The sequence below is a fragment of the Primulina eburnea genome, chromosome 5, assembly GCF_022965805.1.
Source record: "Primulina eburnea isolate SZY01 chromosome 5, ASM2296580v1, whole genome shotgun sequence".
Taxonomy (NCBI): Eukaryota; Viridiplantae; Streptophyta; class Magnoliopsida; order Lamiales; family Gesneriaceae; genus Primulina; species Primulina eburnea.
The window spans coordinates 36,118,751-36,139,594 of record NC_133105.1 but is presented as its reverse complement, the minus strand read 5'-3'; positions in this window follow the sequence as shown (position 1 = coordinate 36,139,594).

The following is a 20,844-nucleotide window of genomic DNA, read 5'->3' as shown; positions in this document are numbered from 1 at the left end:
AGTTATAATTTAAAAAGAAAAATTTTAGACCCTGTTTATCAGAACTGATAATTAAATCCCAAAGATGATTAATAAGAAAGATCAGCGTCCGGGTCCCCACATACTTGATACATCCAGGTGGTACCAAGATATATCAGGATCTTCGTAGACTCTATTGGTGGCCAGGTATGAAGAAGGATATTGCCATATTTATTTCTCAGTGCCTAACTTGTCAGCAGGTGAAAATCGAACACCAGAGAACTGCTGGGACATTGCAGCCATTGCGGATTCCTCAATGGAAATGGGAGCATATTACAATGGACTTCGTGGTTGGTCTTCCTAGAACGCAGAAATTTTATAACTCTATTTGGGTTATTGTTGATCGGTTGACCAAGTCAGCGCATTTTCTCCAAGTCAAGACGACATATTCCATGAACCAATATGCTGAAGAGTACATAGCGGAGATTGTTAGACTTCATGGTGTTCCTGTGTCTATTGTGTCTGATCGTGACCCTAGATTTACTTCGAAGTTTTGGAAGAGTTTGCACAGAGCCTTGGGTACACGGTTAGCATTCAGTATAGCATATCATCCCCAGAGAGACGGTCAATCAGAGAGAGTTATTCAGATATTGGAGGATATGCTCAGAGCTTGTACTATCGACTATCCTGGTAGTTGAGATTCCAAATTGCCTCTTGTTGAGTTCACGTACAATAACAGTTACCAAGCGACGATTAGCATGGCACCGTATGAAGCACTTTATGACAAGAAGTGTAGATCTCCCTTATATTGGGATGAAATTGGTGAGAGGAAGATGTTAGGTCCAGAGTTGGTCCAACAGACAGCTCATGTTGTTGATGTTATCCAAGAGAGAATGAAGACAGCACAGTCAAGACAGAAGAGTTATGCTGATGTACGACGTAGACCGTTGAAGTTTGAGGTTGGCGACCATGTGTTCTTGAAGCTTGCACCTCTTAAGGGTGTGATGCGGTTTGGTAAAAAGGGAAAGTTGAGTTCGAGATTTATTAGCCCATTTGAGATCTTGGATAGAGTATTTGATCGAGCTTACAGGTTAGACCTACTGCCTGATCTTGACAGAGTTCATAATGTTTTTCATGTCTCCATGCTCAGGAAATCTATTGCGAATCCTTCCCATGTTCTTCGTCACGAGCCATTGGATTTGACGCCAAATTTAACGTACCAAGAGATTCCAGTCCAGATTCATGATCGCAAAGTTAAAGTGTTGAGAAACAAAGAGATCGGCATTGTTAAAGTCCTTTGGAGGAATCATTTGATTGAAGAAGCCACGTGGGAACCAGAGGATGAGATGAAAGAGAAGTATCCCGAGTTGTTTGCGCAGTGACGTCAATTTCGAGGACGAAATTCCTCTAAGGAGGAGAGATTGTAATATCCAAGCTTGGTGAACGGTACGGTTTAAGATTTCTATTGTTTACGGACGATTTGGTTAAGTTTAAATATAGTTTTCATGTTAAGGATTGTGATTTATGGTTTATAGTATTGTTGGTTATACTTGATATGCGGTTTTATTGTAGCGTCGTTGTGGTTAATTTATGGTAATTTGAATGTTGAGCCAATTGGTAGGAGGTCAATTGGGGTGGTTAGATAAGAGATAGAGGTTCAACTTTCTTGTTGAGAGAGTTGCCGAATTATGAGGAGAAGCGACGTTGCGATTCGATTTTAGATGCAAAGTTTATTGTTGGCTTCAGGTGACAGTGCACCCGCGCTGGAGAAGACACCGCACCCGCGGTGTTTGGGCAGAGGCGACACCGCACCCGCGGTCCAAGAGGCAATGCACTCGCGGTCGTTCCTTACGGATTTTTGGATGTTGTCCAGTACACTCAGCGCACCCACGGTGATGAAGATAGCGCACCATTTGGGTTCAAGGAGCTAAGGTAAGCTTGTGGTTTTGGTTATTTCTTGGTTTATGGTGTGGGGGAAATATGGAATGTTTAGTTGTGTTTGTTTTATGGGTTTGTGATTATTGAGTTGTTTATGGTGCAATTCATGGTTTATTGTTGTAGGTTTTCTGCCAAGAGATTATATTCAAGGTTTCCAAGTGTAGTAAGTGGAATTCATTTCCTTGTGCTCACATGAAAGTATATGTATTGTATTTCAATGGTTTTAACATGTTATTCCCTTCAATTTGATTCATATTATGTATAAATACACTTTGTTGTATATTAGAGGCAATTGTATGTCTCAATTGTGAAAAAGGGAATACAAAAGAAAAAGATATGCAAAGTGTTTGATTTAATGCCCAAAAGAGAGTTCAAATAATTTATTGGATTGATAGATATATAGTCAGAGATTGCATGCAATTAGTTGATCAACGATCATAGGCTTATATCCCAACAGAGTATCGATTTATATCGATGTGATATAGGTACAGAGACAGAGATACTATTTAGATATCAATCCAACAAAGAAAAGGGAAATACCATCGTTATTGTAATGTTATACTATGTTATTCATGTTTCAAGAGTTAGATGGTATTTAATGATTTCAAAGCCATGTTTTACAGAGTATGATATGTAAAGATTGTTACGTAAGAGTCCCACTTGCTGAGTTTTATACTCATTTCATTTATTTCATGTGATGCAGATAAGAGTGACGAGCCGGGACGTTGATTGGAGCCGGGGTCATATGCATACCAAAGATGGAGGAAGAAGATATATTGATAGTATTTTGACATGATCAAAAATGATATTTTGTATTTTTTTGCAATACTTTATTGATCATGTATATACTTTTGATTGTAAATGTTTTATGTCAAGAAATTTTCAAGAAATTTTAAATCCTTCCTCCCTTCAAGTAAAATTTTTTAATTTCTGTTGTGTTATTTTATAAAACTGGTAAGAGGTGTTACAATAGTTCTTCATATTCAGAAACTTTGACAGCAAGTTCAAAGAAATCCCTGAACTCCATACCTTGGAAATTCTTCTTTAATTCGAAATCTAGCCCCTTTTGGGCCATCTTCACGAACTCGGTCTCTGGTAGGCACACCTTGCTCCTATTCTTCATCTTTTTGAACCTGTCGATAAAAGACTCTATAGATTATCCTTTCTTTTGGGTGACTCTGGATAAATCGGCAATGCACACTTTTGGCTCTGTTCTATAGAATTGAATGTCAAATTGTCTTTCCATCTCTTGCCAAATCATCACTGAATTTCTGGGGAGTGAGGTATACCAAGCAAATGCAGTCCCAATGAGGGAATTGGGGAATATGCGCTACTTTAGATTGTTGAAGTTCTCCAAGTTAGATATTTCCATGCACTGGATGGTGAATCTGGTTATATATGTTCCATGCTTGATTGGCCGTCTTCCCCACAGAATAGGCTGAAATCATGAAGTTTATATTCCCTTGGATATGGGTTATTCACGTCTATGTATTATGGATAGGGTTTGTGGAATTCTGGGCGGCCTATCTTCCTCAAGGCCGGCCCATATAGCTCTTGAACAGCCTCTCTCCCCATTTATGGATCAACCACGTGAATGTTCCGAGTTGGGAGTGAGTGATGGTATTGATTTGCTCCCCGAGCTTGAAACTATTCATTTAAACCAATATTACCTCCTGGGAAGCCCCCATCCACTCCTTGATAATCCATGTGCGATATGTCATCATAAGCTCCTGGTTGGTATAGAGTATTTGTCACGTTGTACACTTGAGTAACTGGTTGTTTCGAGCTCCCCACTCCATGAGCATGTGGATATGGCCGGGATATTCCTCCTAAGGTTTCTTCTCTCTTGTGAGGTGGTGTATACCTTCTTTCTGGATGATTTGGGAGATTAAACTCTAGGCGGCGTGGATCACCGGACCTTGAGTTTTCTACTCCCTGATCAGATTCATGAACTTGGTTGCTTCCCTTATCAGCCTCTTTAACAGTGGTATTTTTCTCTCCTTGAAAAGACTGACTCGGTTTACACAAAATGGTCTTCAAACATTCATCCATTGCCTTAGACAAAGCCAGTGAGATCTCCTCAATCTTTATAACACTCAATTCTTCCATCACCCTGTTCAAGACTTGATCGTACGTAGTAGGAATCTGCAGCTCTACTTCTTCAACATGTGGTTCAATAGTAGGTTGCTCTGGCTATGGAACCTGAGTTCCCTCTTGATTAGCCAGAGATTTCCCGCTCTCGTGACGGACGTTTTCTTTTCTTCTTGGCGGCATAGTGTAGTCCCACCGAGCGTGTCAAAAATATGTTTGCACAATATTTGATTTGTGGGCATGCCAGGTGCGAGGTTGCACCTACTTGTGTGAAAATGATAAAATCTAACTTCTAAATATTCAAGCGACGTGAATTCTAAATTCGACCGTCAGTTATAGTCTCTTAAAAAAATGCAATGCCAAAGTAAAGAAAACTATTGTGAATCGATGCAAATAAACCCTTGACATGATTTTGAATTTACAAAACTGTAAGAATTCATCAAAGACATGAAAAATATAATAACTTGTTGCTGAAATCTAAAATGAGAAGACGTGAGATTCTAGAATTATACTGGAAAGCTTGAAAAACTAGTGCTTGAAGATTAAATTTTTAGCAGAGAGCTTTTGCAGATTTTGTGCGTTTGAGTTGTGTGTAAAGCCCTTCTGTGCTTGTCGTTCCCTTCTTTTCTTCACTGTGAAAGGTGGTTTCTTCCACTCTCCCATGATCTCCTCCTATACGCTCCACGATCTTTTCTGTCTTTCCACGATCTCCCTCTTTTCTCACGATCTTTTCCATCTTTAGCGCTTTGTGACCGGTTGGAATCGATAGGAATTAGCTCGCTATATTTGACAGATCTATAATTTAATTGGGCTTCATAATTTAATGTGGGCTTCATAATTTAATTATTTTAGCCCAAACACATTGTTATTCATCTCGTTATCCATGGTCAAATTGTCCCACATATGTTAATCATCTAAGGGGTGAGGCCAGAACACATTTTTATACCCACTGATGGGGGCCAGACATAATTTACAATATTTGTTCCATATCCAACTCGAATCATAATAGTGTATTACATAATCAAATTCATAAAACAGAACTTATCATGGCATGAATTGATTATGGTGTGCATGATTATATGTTTAAAATAGGTTTTCCTATTATAATGCATAAAACTATGTTTTTAAAGGTTATTCGAGACGCGATCAAGGAACGAAGACAGATGACTAAAAAAGAGAAAATATTTTTATTAAATTATTATTTTTAATTATTTAGTATATGGTATATTTTAATATGTATTTTCTAAAATGAGAAGTTTTGATTTGTTTTTATACGACGAGTAGTATTTTAAACCGACAATTGATTTTTGATAAAAATAAAGACTTTTTGAAAACTCGGCTAATATTTTCAAAAACTTTCCTTAACAAAATATATTGAATATCAACATATTAGCTTAATGGGCCTATTATACTAGGCAAATGGGACTAAGCTTGCACCATGTGTTTTAATTAAAATAAAAGTCATAAAACCCTAACCACAGACCCCATAACCACACGCCCCTCACACTAAAGAAATTATAGGAATCCTCATCAGCCATGACATACGCACACCATTACGTCCAAGGGAAAACACGTGAGTTTTGGTGAATTAAATTCAGCAAGGTTCTCCTCTCCACCGACATTCCTCACTTCGCAAGTAATTTTCGTGCATAATAATGGAAAGGCACGCCTTAATATCCTTTTCTCATCCTGCACACCATAGTATATGATTTATACATGCTTGCATGCAAAAATATGATAAACATGGTATTTTTTAGTTTTTATGTCTATACATGCATAAAACGTATGTTTTTGTGATCCAAAACTTATGTTAACATTGCACAAATGGGATGCCATGGTAGGAGCATCACAAGGGACGTTTCTCAGTAGGTTTAAGGGTCACAAAATGTGGGGACCCGGACGCTAATCATCTTCTTAATCATCGTTGGGATTTAATTATCAATTCTGATAAACAGGGTCTAAAATTTTTTTCTTTTTAAAATGTAAATACGGAAGGTAATGGAATCTAAATAATATACATCTCTGTACAACAACTACAATTCAGTAGAAAAGTACAATGCTGTACAACCTAAGTCTAAGGTTTAGTTACTAAGTTCAAGTGATAAAACAAGTCTACAATAAGTCCGGAATCACCACGCTAACTCGTCTTCTCTTATCTTCTTCTTGACCCTGATCCAGCCCCACCTGTTGTCATGCACACATTCAAAACAAGACAACAGCCGGATAACTCCGGTGAGAATAAATCCCAGTATAAAACATGGTAAACATGCATATACATAAAGTAAATTATGAAATATTCTATCATGAATATAATTCAAATCAATAGATTTCATAATCTATTAAATTTAATCAAGATAAGCATGCAACTCGAATCAGATAAACATGCTACTCAAATCAAACCATAAAAACATGCTATCATGACTGAAAGCAATAACAATGGGTTTCATAGTCTATGAAACCACATCCATAAACGCATGCAGTTCTAGTCAAATCATGTCTAGACTCGACTCAACTATAACTCTAGGGATCCCGGTGTGAATAAGACGTCAATGGCTGTCACATACCCTCCCACTCGGGGTGACTGTACGTCTTATTCCTAGAATTCGGTCAGAGCTGTATCGACGGCTGCAATAGGATTCAGAGCTGCTCCTAAGCTGGGATACACCGAACATCTAGATATTTGACAATAGCTGTCAATGAATCTCCTATCTTAAATGCAATGCATAACAATCTGTAAACAAGCATAGCATATCAGCATATAAACAAAGCATATTCATATCAGAATATAACAATAATCTAGTATGTGATTTTACTGGGAAACTCAAATAGGATCTTATTTGAGTTGTGTCTTCCCGAATATCACATGAATTATACCTTTGTCTTCCTGGTCTGACGAAGACGGTGATCTGTATTCAACTCTGTCCATATCAATCTGAAATGACAATATCGAATACGCTGTGTCAGTGAATAACTCAATACCCAACATGTTCTGATCAATACTCAAATCAGTATACAATCTGATCAATATCTGAACAAGATACAATCTAATTCATGTCATTGACATTACAATACAATCTGAATAATTACAGAGTCTGATCAATCTCAATCAATACTGAATCTGATCAATTTAAATCAACTGATGTTTCGACGGCATAGCAATATACTCTGAATACCCCGTCAATCTGAACATCACAGATATAATACTGGAACTCATAATCTGTGTCAATACAATTCATAATCTGAATACTAACATAATTCTGATATAGAATCTCAGTCAATATCTTTCAAAAATCATAACAATTATAGAAACAGTCTGTTCTTTAATCTGACTTCAATTCTACAATGTCTACGGTAATATAAACGCCATATCTGAATCACATGCAATTCTAGCAACATCATATATCCAAGACTTCTCAAAATGTAACAAAACATACGTCCTTTTGTAGCTCGTAGCTAAAGGAACTCAGAACTGCAGTCGGATTCAAATTCTGCTAAACGGTTTTTGCACAATCAAAATCTAAAGGGGTAAAAACTTTAGGGAGGATTTCTCGTGCCTTGTTGCTGAGTTTTATTGAAGAATAACGTGTCAAGCCCTTATATATATACTGCATGCAACTCTGAAAACGTGGCCTTATTATTCAAGCTACATGCAGGACCGCGGGTGCGGTCGTGCAATGCCTATCCTGGCATTTGTCGAAAGTTCAGACCGCGGGTGCGCTCTAGCTAGCACCGCGGGTGCGCTCTGCCATCTTTAAAAACACCAACTTACTGTCCATGCACCGTGGGTGCGGTCATGTCTGGCACCGCGGGTGCGGTGATGCTTCGACCTTTCTGGCAAAAATCCACAATTGCATGACCGCGGGTGCACTCCTGTTCTAGGCGCGGGTGCGGTCTTGCAAACCCTATTTTCTCATGTCTTTTCTTCCCTCTTTGCATTTCATGCGTTTTCATATCTTCCGAATCTCTTGTTAATGAAGATTAATAATCTTGGTTATCAATTCTGTAATTCTTGGGCCTTACATTTCTCCCCCTCTTAGGTCTGAGTTCGTCCCCGAACTCACAAACAATCACTTCAAAGATAACAGAGGAAATGCATAACTGAGTTTAAACCAAAACTCAAATATCTGATTCTGGTTTGGAATAAAAATTCTCTAAGTATAATGTCATAATACTTCTCTAGTCCTTCTGACAGAATCAATCTTGCCATGTTGGTTATACAACATCCGTATAAACCAATCACAGTTCATAACAAACCAATACCAGTAGTTGTTACCCAGTCTGTTTATCCCAATCAAGGACATATGCAATCTTTAGCTTCAAATACCAATCGTCACCATCCGACATTGGTTTCTTAAATCTGTCCATTCTGAACTATTTTAATAGCTATTGTCATACAGTAATTCATACAGTGACAATAAGTCATAACATCTAATGCTAACATCCAGCACTAATGCTGTACCAAAATCTTCTAATATCTGGCTAATAAAGGGCCCAAAACTCATTTTTCACTAAAAACATTTTGGCCCATTTAAAATTCACAAATATGTTGACCATCTAATGGCCCAACAACATCAAGGCCCATGACACTTTGATTAACCAAAACACTTTTGGAAACCCTAGTCGTCATCGCCGTCGCCGGAGGTCCGTCGCCGGATTCTGGCAACACCCAAAATTTTTTTTTTATTTTAAAAAACAGTAACTTTCGGGCAGCCCCTCGGGCAGCCCGAAAAAAATATATATTTTTTTTTAAATTTTCGGCCTTGTGTATTTTTGTTGCAAAAAATATCTCAAGCGGTTAGAAAACGATCTCAATATAATATCATGTATTATGCTACACAAAATGGTAACCATAGCTCTTGATACCACTTGAAAAGTAACGATTTAGGGAGACCGAAATGCACAACGGAAGCATAATTTTCTTTAAAATTTTCGGCCCCTCTTATTTTGTGTAGCAAAAATACAACAAACACCAAAAACCATGCATAGGGTGTTTAAAGAAGATATTACCTATCAATCTCAAGAGATTGATGAATGGCACCAACTTTGTTGTAAACAACAAAGCTCTTCAAAGGAAGACAAGTCTACAAGCTACCTCCTTTCCTTCAAAATCAAGCCCACCACTTGCAAGCTAAATCCCTTCTTGTTTTGCACTAGAAAAGCAAGAAGATTTTTCAAAGAAAAGAAGTTTGTATCTTCAACAACTTGAAGAACAAAAGAGAGGAAAAACTTGAGAGTGAAAAAAATGGGATTTTCGGCCAAAGGGGAGAATGGAGTGGGGGGGAGACTAGCCTTGGTTGTTGAAAAAGTAGAATCACCTTTTTGCATGCCATGCTTTGAAAACACAAAAAGTAGTCTCCCAACCCTTCACCTCCCATGCATGCATATTATATGGTTTTTAATCAAATTAAAAACCTTGGACTAAATTTAATTATCTCAAACATATTTGAGACTAATTAAACATTACTTGAATTTACCCAAGTCCCACTAGTTAAATAATTATTTTAATTGAGCTCTACAAGACTCAATATTATTTAATTAATTCAACACTTGAATTAATTTAATTATTTGGACTCTACTAGGCCCACTAGTGTTTAATTAATTAAACACTTGAATTAATTTAATTTAGTCCATAATAATGTTTATGAAAATCACAATTTTCAAATACATTATTCACTTGGCCATATTTTAATTTTAGGAACACTTCCATAAATTAAAATTTATATTTCTCTCATAGAAGTCATACTTCTATTTTTCCATACGCCTATAAACTCATTTATAAGCCGTTCTGTCACACCCTTACTCTATACTTAGCATAATTACCATAATCAAAATAAGGTTTGAATGATATAACTGTATTATGAATCAAATCAAACAAGGGGCATCACTTTGACGTTTTGTAAAAATTTTGGCATGATGTCTCTATATTTTGTATAAGCCCAAACCAAGCAACAACATTCATATATACATAGACACAACCTCAACTCAAGCAACAACATCAACCCATATATATAATCGTATTCTTACACACAAACATATTCTGTACCATCATACCCCTAGACATAAACATTGTAAAACTTGTTTCAAACCCTGACATTCAATTCATTATAATACATATGCGGAAGCTATACAATAAGAAGCTCGGTTCTTGTCAAGGTGAGGCACGTCACTAGCATCCATTGACGAACCGGCATCCTACGCATCTTCACTACCTGATCCTGTAATACATGAGCTACGTGATTTTATAAACTCAATAAGTTGGCACTTGTACGTATCAATATGCATCGAAGGAACATACATATCAAGTCGTGATCAACAATGAATCTCAAAAACATGTCATACCGTAGCATATATTCAATGTTCATTTTTGTACTTGAGCCTCATTAGTTGACCTGTAATACTGTGCTTGCTTTATTATATAGCTGCTACTGTGTTGGACGTCAGGGAGCAACCTTTGGCAACCCCACGCCCCATGAACATATATTGGCCAATAGCTTTGGTGGACTTAAAACCACCCATGATGTCAACAAGCTCTATATCATGTAAATCAATCCTTTTCTTTTCATGTTCATGTTCTTGTTCATGACATAGCACCCATCATCAATATTCATGAGTTCCTTACATATTTAATACATAACAATGGAATATGGTGCTATGTTTTTATCAATAAACATACTAACAAAGTACATATATCAATAGACAATGAGATGCATTTGAAATTCATAATATTACTCATGTATTACTTCAAGAACATGCCAACTTACAGTCCAAGCTTAAGAACACTGGTTTGAGACGGTGTTTCTCGCTCCTATGCTGTCAAACATAACAATAATTCAATCACTATATCTATACTAGGTGAAGTTTGCTCCTCTACCTTTATAATAATCAAAAGAGATGAAAACTTACACCTTTAGGAAGCTCTTGGGATGAAGAACAAAGTTCTAACTTCAATTCTATGAAAAGAATGAAGAAGAAAGCATTTGGAAGAAATTCTCTAAGTTTTGTTTCGAGTTTATGCTGTTAGAGAGGTTGAGGATGGTGGAAAGTGCTTAGAAAACCCGATACTTATCTTTTTATACAGCAGGTTCGCTAGGGCGGACGCTTTTTACCGCTAGGGCGAGTAAATCTCGGTCCTACACATTTTATTTCTGCATAGGTTCGCTAGGGCGGACACTTTTGACCGCTAGGGCGAGCAAGTTTCGGCCCTATACATTTTATTCCTGCACAGGCTCGCTAGGGCGGACATTTTTGACCGCTAGGGCGAGCCAGTTTCGGCTCTGCACACTGATTCATCAGAAATCGCTCCAGAAACGGCTCTTCCCTACATAATCTGGAAAAGTTGTAAACTACAAAGTTGTAGCCCTATGTCTTGGCTTTAAGCTCTCCAAATTTCAGGTCATTTTGAGGTCTGAGTAAAATGTTATGCCCATTCTCCTAACATGTGTCAGTGAAGGAATGACGGTATACACGACACACTTCGGGGCACTTTTGGCTTGTCTTCCACAATGATTTGGACAAAACTCAAAACTTGAAAGTTGTAGCATTATATCTTAGCTTTCTAATGGTTATGTCCTCACTCAATTTGGATCAATATTCAAATCATTATGCTAAAACCCGTACGAACTACCATATCTACGTCTCATTTCCTACAACTTCTATTACACTATTTCTATGTACACCTCTTACTATCACTATTTTAACACATATTCATTCTCAATGCACCATAAACAATATAAAAGTCATGTTCAATCCCAATATCAATACATCAATCAATATGAAAAACATAATGAGCTAATTAGCTATCTAATAATGACATAAACGTATTACTAATCATTTGTACGAGTAACCGGGCATTACAATTCTCCCCTCCTTCAAAGAATTTCGTCCTCGAAATTTGACGTACCATATAGTTCAGGATATCTCTGTTGAATCTCGTCTTCTCGTTCCCAAGTTGCTTCTTCGATTGCATGATTTCACCATAACAGTTTCACCAAGGGTATTTCTTTGCCTCGTAACACTTTTGATTTCCTATCGAGGATTTGGACCGACCGTTCTTCATACGAGAGATTCGATGCAAGCTCCAATGGTTCGTAATGAAGAACATGAGAAGGATTGGCCAAATACTTCCGTAGCAAGGAAACATGAAAAACGTCATGAACGTTTGATAAACTCGGTGGTAATGCAACTCGGTAGGCTCTGTCTCCTATTCTGTCCAAGATTTCAAATGGACCGATATATCTTGGACTCAATTTTCCTTTCTTACCAAAACGCAGAATGCCCTTCAATGGTGATATCTTTACAAATACATGGTCACCAATCTGAAATTCCAATCGACGACGTCGCACATCAGCATAGCTTTTCTGTCGACTCTGGGCAGTGTGCATTCTTTCTCTGATCTTGGTTACCAATTCAGCTGTCTGTTGTACCAATTCAGGGCCTAATAACTTCCTTTCTCCTATTTCATCCCAATGTACCGGAGAGCGACATTTTCTACCATATAATGCAGTATACGGTGCCATTCCAATGCTTGACTGATAGCTATTGTTATATGTAAACTCAGCCAACGGTAGTTTACTGTCCCAACTACCTGGGAAGTCAATAGTACATGCCCTCAACATATCTTCTAAGATCTGATTTACTCGTTCTGATTGTCCATCAGTTTGAGGGTGGAATGCTGTGCTGAATGACAATCGAGTTCCCATAGCATGATGCAAGCTTTTCCAAAATGCAGATGTAAATTTTGGATCTCTATCGGATACAATGGACACTGGGATGCCATGAAGCCTCACTATCTCCTTGATGTATTCTTCAGCATATTGATTCATCGTGTATGTGGTCTTCACCGGAAGAAAGTGAGCTGATTTCGTAAGTCGATCCACAATAACCCATATAGCATTGAATCCTCTTTGTGTTCTTGGCAAACCAAGGATGAAATCCATTGTGATATGTTCCCATTTCCACTGAGGAATGGGTAGCGGTTTCAGGAGCCCTGCTGGTCTTTGATGTTCAATCTTGACCTTTTGACAAGTTAGACATTGTGCAACAAATTGAGCAATGTCCTTTTTCATACCTGGCCACCAAAATAATGGTTTCAAATCCTTGTACATTTTCGTGCCTCCTGGATGGATCGAATAGGGAGTAGCATGAGCATCAATAAGAATGTCGGTTCTGGTCGTTCCTTGTTTTGGTACACACAGTCTCCCTCGATATGTCCATATTCCTTCCCCATTCAATTCAAAGTTTGAATGTCCTTTATCTTCATCTCGCTGTCTCAATTGCTGTAATTCAGTATCTGTATCTTGTTCGACCTTGATCCTGTCTGCAAGTGTTGGTCGAACTATGAGAGATGATAATTTGATTGTAGATCCCTTTGGAATAACATCAAGCTTCAAGTTCTGCAAATCCCATAAAATTTGTTCTTGTACTTGCATTGCAGCAACAGAACTGGACTTTCGACTTAACGCATCTGCAACAACATTGGCTTTGCCTGGATGATAATTAATAACACAATCGTAATCCTTCACCAATTCCAACCAACGTCGTTGTCTCATATTCAGTTCTTTTTGCGTGAATATATATTTCAGACTCTTGTGGTCCGTATATATTTCACACCGTTCACCATACAGATAATGGCGCCATATTTTCAACGCAAATACCACTGCTGCCAGTTCTAAATCATGTGTGGGATAGTTCTTTTCATATTCTTTCAATTGCCTAGAGGCATAAGCAATCACCTTCCCGTGCTGCATCAAGACTGCTCCTAAACCTTGTTTCGAAGCATCACTGTACACTACAAAATCTCCTGATCCTTCTGGAATAGCAAGGACCGGTGCTGATGTCAATTTTGCCTTTAACTCTTGAAAACTGCGATCACATGCTTCGTCCCACACAAATTTCACATTCTTTCGAGTTAAAGCAGTCAAAGGCAATGCTATCTTAGAAAATCCCGCTATAAACCGACGGTAATAACCAGCTAGCCCAAGAAAACTACGTACCTCGGTAACAGTGGTAGGTCGTAGCCAGTTATTAACAGCTTCAATCTTACTTGGATCCACTGATATGCCTTCTTTTGAAATGATATGACCCAAGAATGATACTTGTTCAAGCCAAAATTCACATTTCTTCCATTTGGCATATAAATGTTTATCTTTCAAAGTTTGCAAAACTAATTGCAAATGTTCCCGATGCTCCTCTATAGTTCGTGAGTAGATGAGAATATCATCTATAAACACAATCACGAACTTGTCTAGAAATGGCTTAAAAATTCTATTCATTAAATCCATAAAAGCTGCTGGTGCATTTGTTAGTCCAAATGGCATTACAAGAAATTCATAATGCCCGTACCTGGTTCGGAAGGCAGTCTTAGAAATATCATCTGACTTCACTTTTAATTGATGATAGCCTAATCGTAAATCAATCTTCGAAAAGATAGCAGCTCCTTGTAGTTGATCAAACAAATCATCAATTCTAGGGAGTGGATACTTATTTTTGATTGTCACTTTGTTCAACTCCCGATAATCAATGCATAGACGAAGGGTACCGTCTTTCTTCTTCACAAACAAAACAGGTGCACCCCACGGTGAAAAGCTCGGTCTAATAAACCCTTTATCAAGCAACTCCTGTAACTGTTCTTTCAGTTCTTTCATTTCTGTAGGAGCTAATCGATAAGGAGCTTTTGAGATCGGATGAGTTCCTGTCACAATATCAATCACAAATTCGATCTCTCTATCTGGGGGTAAGCCTGTTACATCATCAGGAAATACCTCTGGAAACTCACAAACAACATCTGTATCTTCTAGTTCATGAACTGGTGGATCAATAGTTAACACAGATGCTAAATATCCTTGACACCCCTTCTGTAGTAATTTACAAGCCTTCATACACGAGATTATCCGAAGTGGTATGGATATACCTGCACTTGCTACGGTGAATGGTTCAGCTCCTACTGGTGCAAACTTGATCATCTTTATGCCACAGTCAATAGTAACTCTGTACTTCGAGAGCCAATCTATTCCCAATATCACATCAAAATCGGTCATTTTCAAAACAATCAATTCAGCATACATCTGATGACCTTGGACATATATTGGACATCTTCGCACAATCTGATCTGTCTGTAATTCTTGCCCAGAAGGTAAGGCTATGGCCAGTTGTGTTTCTGTTTTACTTGATGTAATGCCCAGTCTCCTTACAAACGATTCCGAAATAAAAGAATGTGTGGCTCCTGAATCTAGTAAAACAATAGCAGTAATACCAGAAATCAAGAACATACCAGTGATCATCGATGTATCCACATCCACTTCTTCTTTGGTCATGGAGAAAAGGCGTCCTTGTACTTTCTCAGAACTTCCTGGACAATTCCTGGCGAGATGCCCTGACTTTTTGCAACAATAACAGACATTAGAACCTTGCATACATTCCCCGCCATGGAGTTTTCCACATTTAGGACAAGGTGGTATGTCCTGTTCTTTACGTGGAGGGGGACCTTTGCCACGAGGTTCCTCTGGTCGGGTACCTTTGCTATCGGTCTTTTTGCCTTGTCCTGTTCCTTGGCTCTTTTGAAAGTACTGCTGCCTTCGCTGTTGTCTGTCCCTGTCAATGTCATGTTCATCTTGTTCTGCCATAAGTGCTCTTTCTACTATCTCCCCATACGTAGCAACTTTCGACATTCGTACATCTCTTTTAATTTCCGAGCGAAGTCCTCGCATGAAATGTTCGCCCTTACTGGTGTCATCTTGTGCAATATATGGTACATATTGGACTCCGGCCTCAAATTGTTGTATGTATTCTGTCATTGCCATAGTTCCTTGCTTCAGGTTAAGGAAGTCGCTGGCTTTCTTAGCTCGTACGTCTTTACTGAAATACTTGTTGTAAAACACGGTTTTGAAAGTTCCCCATGTCAGTGGTCCAACCGGTAATGCCACTTTTGCACTTTCCCACCATATTCTTGCATGTTTTGTTAAGAGAAATATGGCACAAGTTACTTTGTCAGCATCATCCATATGAAGGTAGGAGAAGATGGACTCCAATGACTTAATCCACTCTTCTGCTACTGCTGGATCGGTGCTTCCCATGAATTCCGGAGGATTCAAACGTCTAAAACGATCATATACGTCTGTTTGAACAGGCACATGTCTGTGTACTATGGCTTGAGCTTGTGCCTGTTCATGAGTAGTCCGTTGCATCTCCAGTAGCTGCTGGATTTGTTCACCATGGACTTTTGCTTGTTGTTGGAGTAATTGAGCGAAATCATCTATCGGTCGTGGCGCACTGCCCTCACCTTCGACTGCTGGGGCCTTGCCCTTAGATGACTCTCCTTCATGTACTTTACGTTTTGGTGGCATCGTCGCTTATCTTAACCTACATGTAGGTCACGTAGAAACACATAACTTAGCATAACCTATGGAATAAAAAGATACTTACTTGCCAAGTTCTCCATATGGATGAAGTGCAGTGTCTTCCCTGTCAAAGAACCGTGGGCTCTGATACCATTTAAATTTTCACACCCTTACTCTATACTTAGCATAATTACCATAATCAAAATAAGGTTTGAATGATATAACTGTATTATGAATCAAATCAAACAAGGGGCATCACTTTGACGTTTTGTAAAAATTTTGGCATGATGTCTCTATATTTTGTATAAGCCCAAACCAAGCAACAACATTCATATATACATAGACACAACCTCAACTCAAGCAACAACATCAACCCATATATATAATCGTATTCTTACACACAAACATATTCTGTACCATCATACCCCTAGACATAAACATTGTAAAACTTGTTTCAAACCCTGACATTCAATTCATTATAATACATATGCGGAAGCTATACAATAAGAAGCCCGGTTCTTGTCGAGGTGAGGCACGTCACTAGCATCCATTGACGAACCGACATCCTACGCATCTTCACTACCTGATCCTGTAATACATGAGCTACGTGAGTTTATAAACTCAATAAGTTGGCACTTGTACGTATCAATATGCATCGAAGGAACATACATATCAAGTCGTGATCAACAATGAATCTCAAAAACATGTCATACCGTAGCATATATTCAATGTTCATTTTTGTACTTGAGCCTCATTAGTTGACCTGTAATTCTGTGCTTGCTTTATTATATAGCTACTACTGTGTTGGACGTCAGGGAGCAACCTTTGGCAACCCCACGCCCCATGAACATATATTGGCCAATAGCTTTGGTGGACTTAAAACCACCCATGATGTCAACAAGCTCTATATCATGTAAATCAATCCTTTTCTTTTCATGTTCATGTTCTTGTTCATGACATAGCACCCATCATCAATATTCATGAGTTCCTTACATATTTAATACATAACAATGGAATATGGTGCTATGTTTTTATCAATAAACATACTAACAAAGTACATATATCAATAGACAATGAGATGCATTTGAAATTCATAATATTACTCATGTATTACTTCAAGAACATGCCAACTTACAGTCCAAGCTTAAGAACACTGGTTTGAGACGGTGTTTTTCGCTCCTATGCTGTCAAACATAACAATAATTCGATCACTATATCTATACTAGGTGAAGTTTGCTCCTCTACCTTTATAATAATCAAAAGAGATGAAAACTTACACCTTTAGGAAGCTCTTGGGATGAAGAACAAAGTTCTAACTTCAATTCTATGAAAAGAATGAAGAAGAAAGCATTTGGAAGAAATTCTCTAAGTTTTGTTTCGAGTTTATGCTGTTAGAGAGGTTGAGGATGGTGGAAAGTGCTTAGAAAACCCGATACTTATCTTTTTATACAGCAGGTTCGCTAGGGCGGACGCTTTTTACCGCTAGGGCGAGTAAATCTCGGTCCTACACATTTTATTTCTGCACAGGTTCGCTAGGGCGGACACTTTTGACCGCTAGGGCGAGCAAGTTTCGGCCCTATACATTTTATTCCTGCACAGGCTCGCTAGGGCGGACATTTTTGACCGCTAGGGCGAGCCAGTTTCGGCTCTGCACACTGATTCATCAGAAATCGCTCCAGAAACGGCTCTTCCCTTCATAATCTGGAAAAGTTGTAAACTACAAAGTTGTAGCCCTATGTCTTGGCTTTAGGCCCTCCAAATTTCAGGTCATTTGGAGGTCTGAGTAAAAAGTTATGCCCATTCTCCTAACATGTGTCAGTGAAGGAATGACGGTATACACGACACACTTCGGGGCACTTTTGGCTTGTCTTCCACAATGATTTGGACAAAACTCAAAACTTGAAAGTTGTAGCATTATATCTTAGCTTTCTAATGGTTATGGCCTCACTCAATTTGGATCAATATTCAAATCATTATGCTAAAACCCGTATGAACTACCATATCTACATCTCATTTCCTACAACTTCTATTACACTATTTCTATGTACACCTCTTACTATCACTATTTTAACACATATTGATTCTCAATGCACCATAAACAATATAAAAGTCATGTTCAATCCCAATATCAATACATCAATCAATATGAAAAACATAATGAGCTAATTAGCTATCTAATAATGACATAAACGTATTACTAATCATTTGTACGAGTAACCGGGCATTACACGTTCAACTCATTGAACTATTTTACTTCTCATCGGGATTTAGAAAGCTAGTACTTGTGTGGCCCTCAATGGTTCATTGATACAACTAGCCGTGGGTTCACATCTCCATGTGATTCGGACTAAACATGTCCTTATTCGAGCATACCCCAATTGCTCCATTCTTACTTATCAACTCCTTGATAATAAGAACGTCAGAACTCAAGTCTGATAGTACCCAACCAATCACGTTAAACGCCTAGCAGCATCGCTTACGTGATTCCCTAGGTATCACATGATAGTGCCTGTAAGAACCATTCAATTATGGTTAGCGTACAGTACGGCCCCTTCAACTCATATATCTCGACCGATTCGACAACTATTGGTTTATCGAGAGTTGTCAATGAATCGATACTATGTGTCATGTCGTAGTTGCATCGATGGTGTAATCTATGAAACCCCTTTCATAATTACAACCATAATCTGATCAGAGATTTCAAACTACACGCACATGAAAACACATAGGATATCCATACCCGTAGGTAAGCGGTGAATCCCCGACTACAATGTATCGACTCCTATATGTTTCGCCGTAACACCCAACCTTGCCACCTGATGACCCCATAAGAGTCGGTAAACAAGTCAAAGTGAAACGCTAGCACATAGAGTCTCAATGTTGTCCCGGGTCATAAGGACTAATGGTGTACAACCATAAACTAGGACTTTTCCACTCGATAAGTGAGAACCACTTGGAAAATCCTTTATAGAGGGTTGTTCAGTGCACTATACCAGGAGCACCTATCTGCATGCTCGGACATCATAATGTCCCTTACTAATGAAACATGGTACTCACATCGCAGATACTAGTCTCTAACTCGAGCGGCCTATATCCTTCTTAGTGGCGGCTGAATCGACTAGGAACCGTTTAGAATATAAAGTATTCCAAATATGAGTTTCATGATACTCATCATATGAGCATCTCATATTCTTTCTACTATTTGTATGTTCAAGGACTTTATCTATGTAACTAGCATGGGTATACAGATAAAGATGTGCCAATATAATAAATTCAAATATTATTAAAATAAAGATCGTTTATACATAGAGTTTCATCGTGAACACTCGGCCAACACTTGGCTCGACGTGCACCTACTCTAACAATTGTGATGTCCGAACATGCAGATAGGTGCTCTTTGTAGAGTGCACTAAACAACCCTCCATAAAGGACTTTCCAAGTGGTTCTCACTTATTGAGTGGAAACGTCCTAGTTTATGGTTGTACACCATTAGTCCTTATGACCCGGGGCAACATTGAAACTCTATGTGCTAGAATTATACTTTGAATTGTTTACCGACTCTCATGGGGTCATCAGGTGGCAAGGTTGGGTGTTCTGTCGAAACATATAGGAGTCGATGCATTGTAGTCGGGGATTCACCGCTTACCTTCGGGTATGGATATCTTATGTGTTATCATGTGTATGTAGGTTGAAATATCTGATCAGAGTATGGTTGTAATTATGAAAGGGGTTTCATAGATTACACCATCGATGCAACTACGACATGACACATAGTATCGATTCATTGACAACTCTCGATAAACCAATGGTTGTCGAATCGGTCGGGATATATGAGTTGAAGGGACCGTACTGTACGCAAACCATAATTGAATGGTTCTTGCAGGCACTATCATTTGATACCTAGGGAATCATGTAAGCGATGCTGCTATGCGTTTAACATGATTGGTTGGGTACTATCAGACTTGAGTTCTGACGTTCTTGTTATCAAGGAGTTGATAAGTAAGAATGGAGCAATTGGGGTATGCTCATATAAGGACATGTTTAGTCCGAATCACATAGAGATGTGAACCCACGGCTAGTTGTATCAGTGAACCATTGAGGGCCACACAAGTACAAGATTTCTAGATCCCGTTGAGAAGTAAAAATAGTTCAACGTGTTGAACGGCTTATAAAGGAGTTTATAAGCGTAAGGAAAATTAGAAGTATGACTTCTATAAAGGAGAAAATAGTTCAATGTGTTGAACGGCTTATGTGAGTTTATAAGCGTAAAGAAAAATAGAAGTGTGACTTCTATGAGAGAAATGTAAATTTTAATTTATGGAAGTTTCCTAAATTAAAAGTTGGCCAATTGAATAATGTATTCGAAAATTGTGATTTTCATAAACATTATTATGGACTAAATTAAATTAATTTAAGTGTTGAATTAATTAAACACTAGTGGACCTAGTAGAGTCCAAATATTTAAATTAATTCAAGTGTTGAATTAATTAAATTATATTGAGTCTTGTAGAGCTCAATTTAA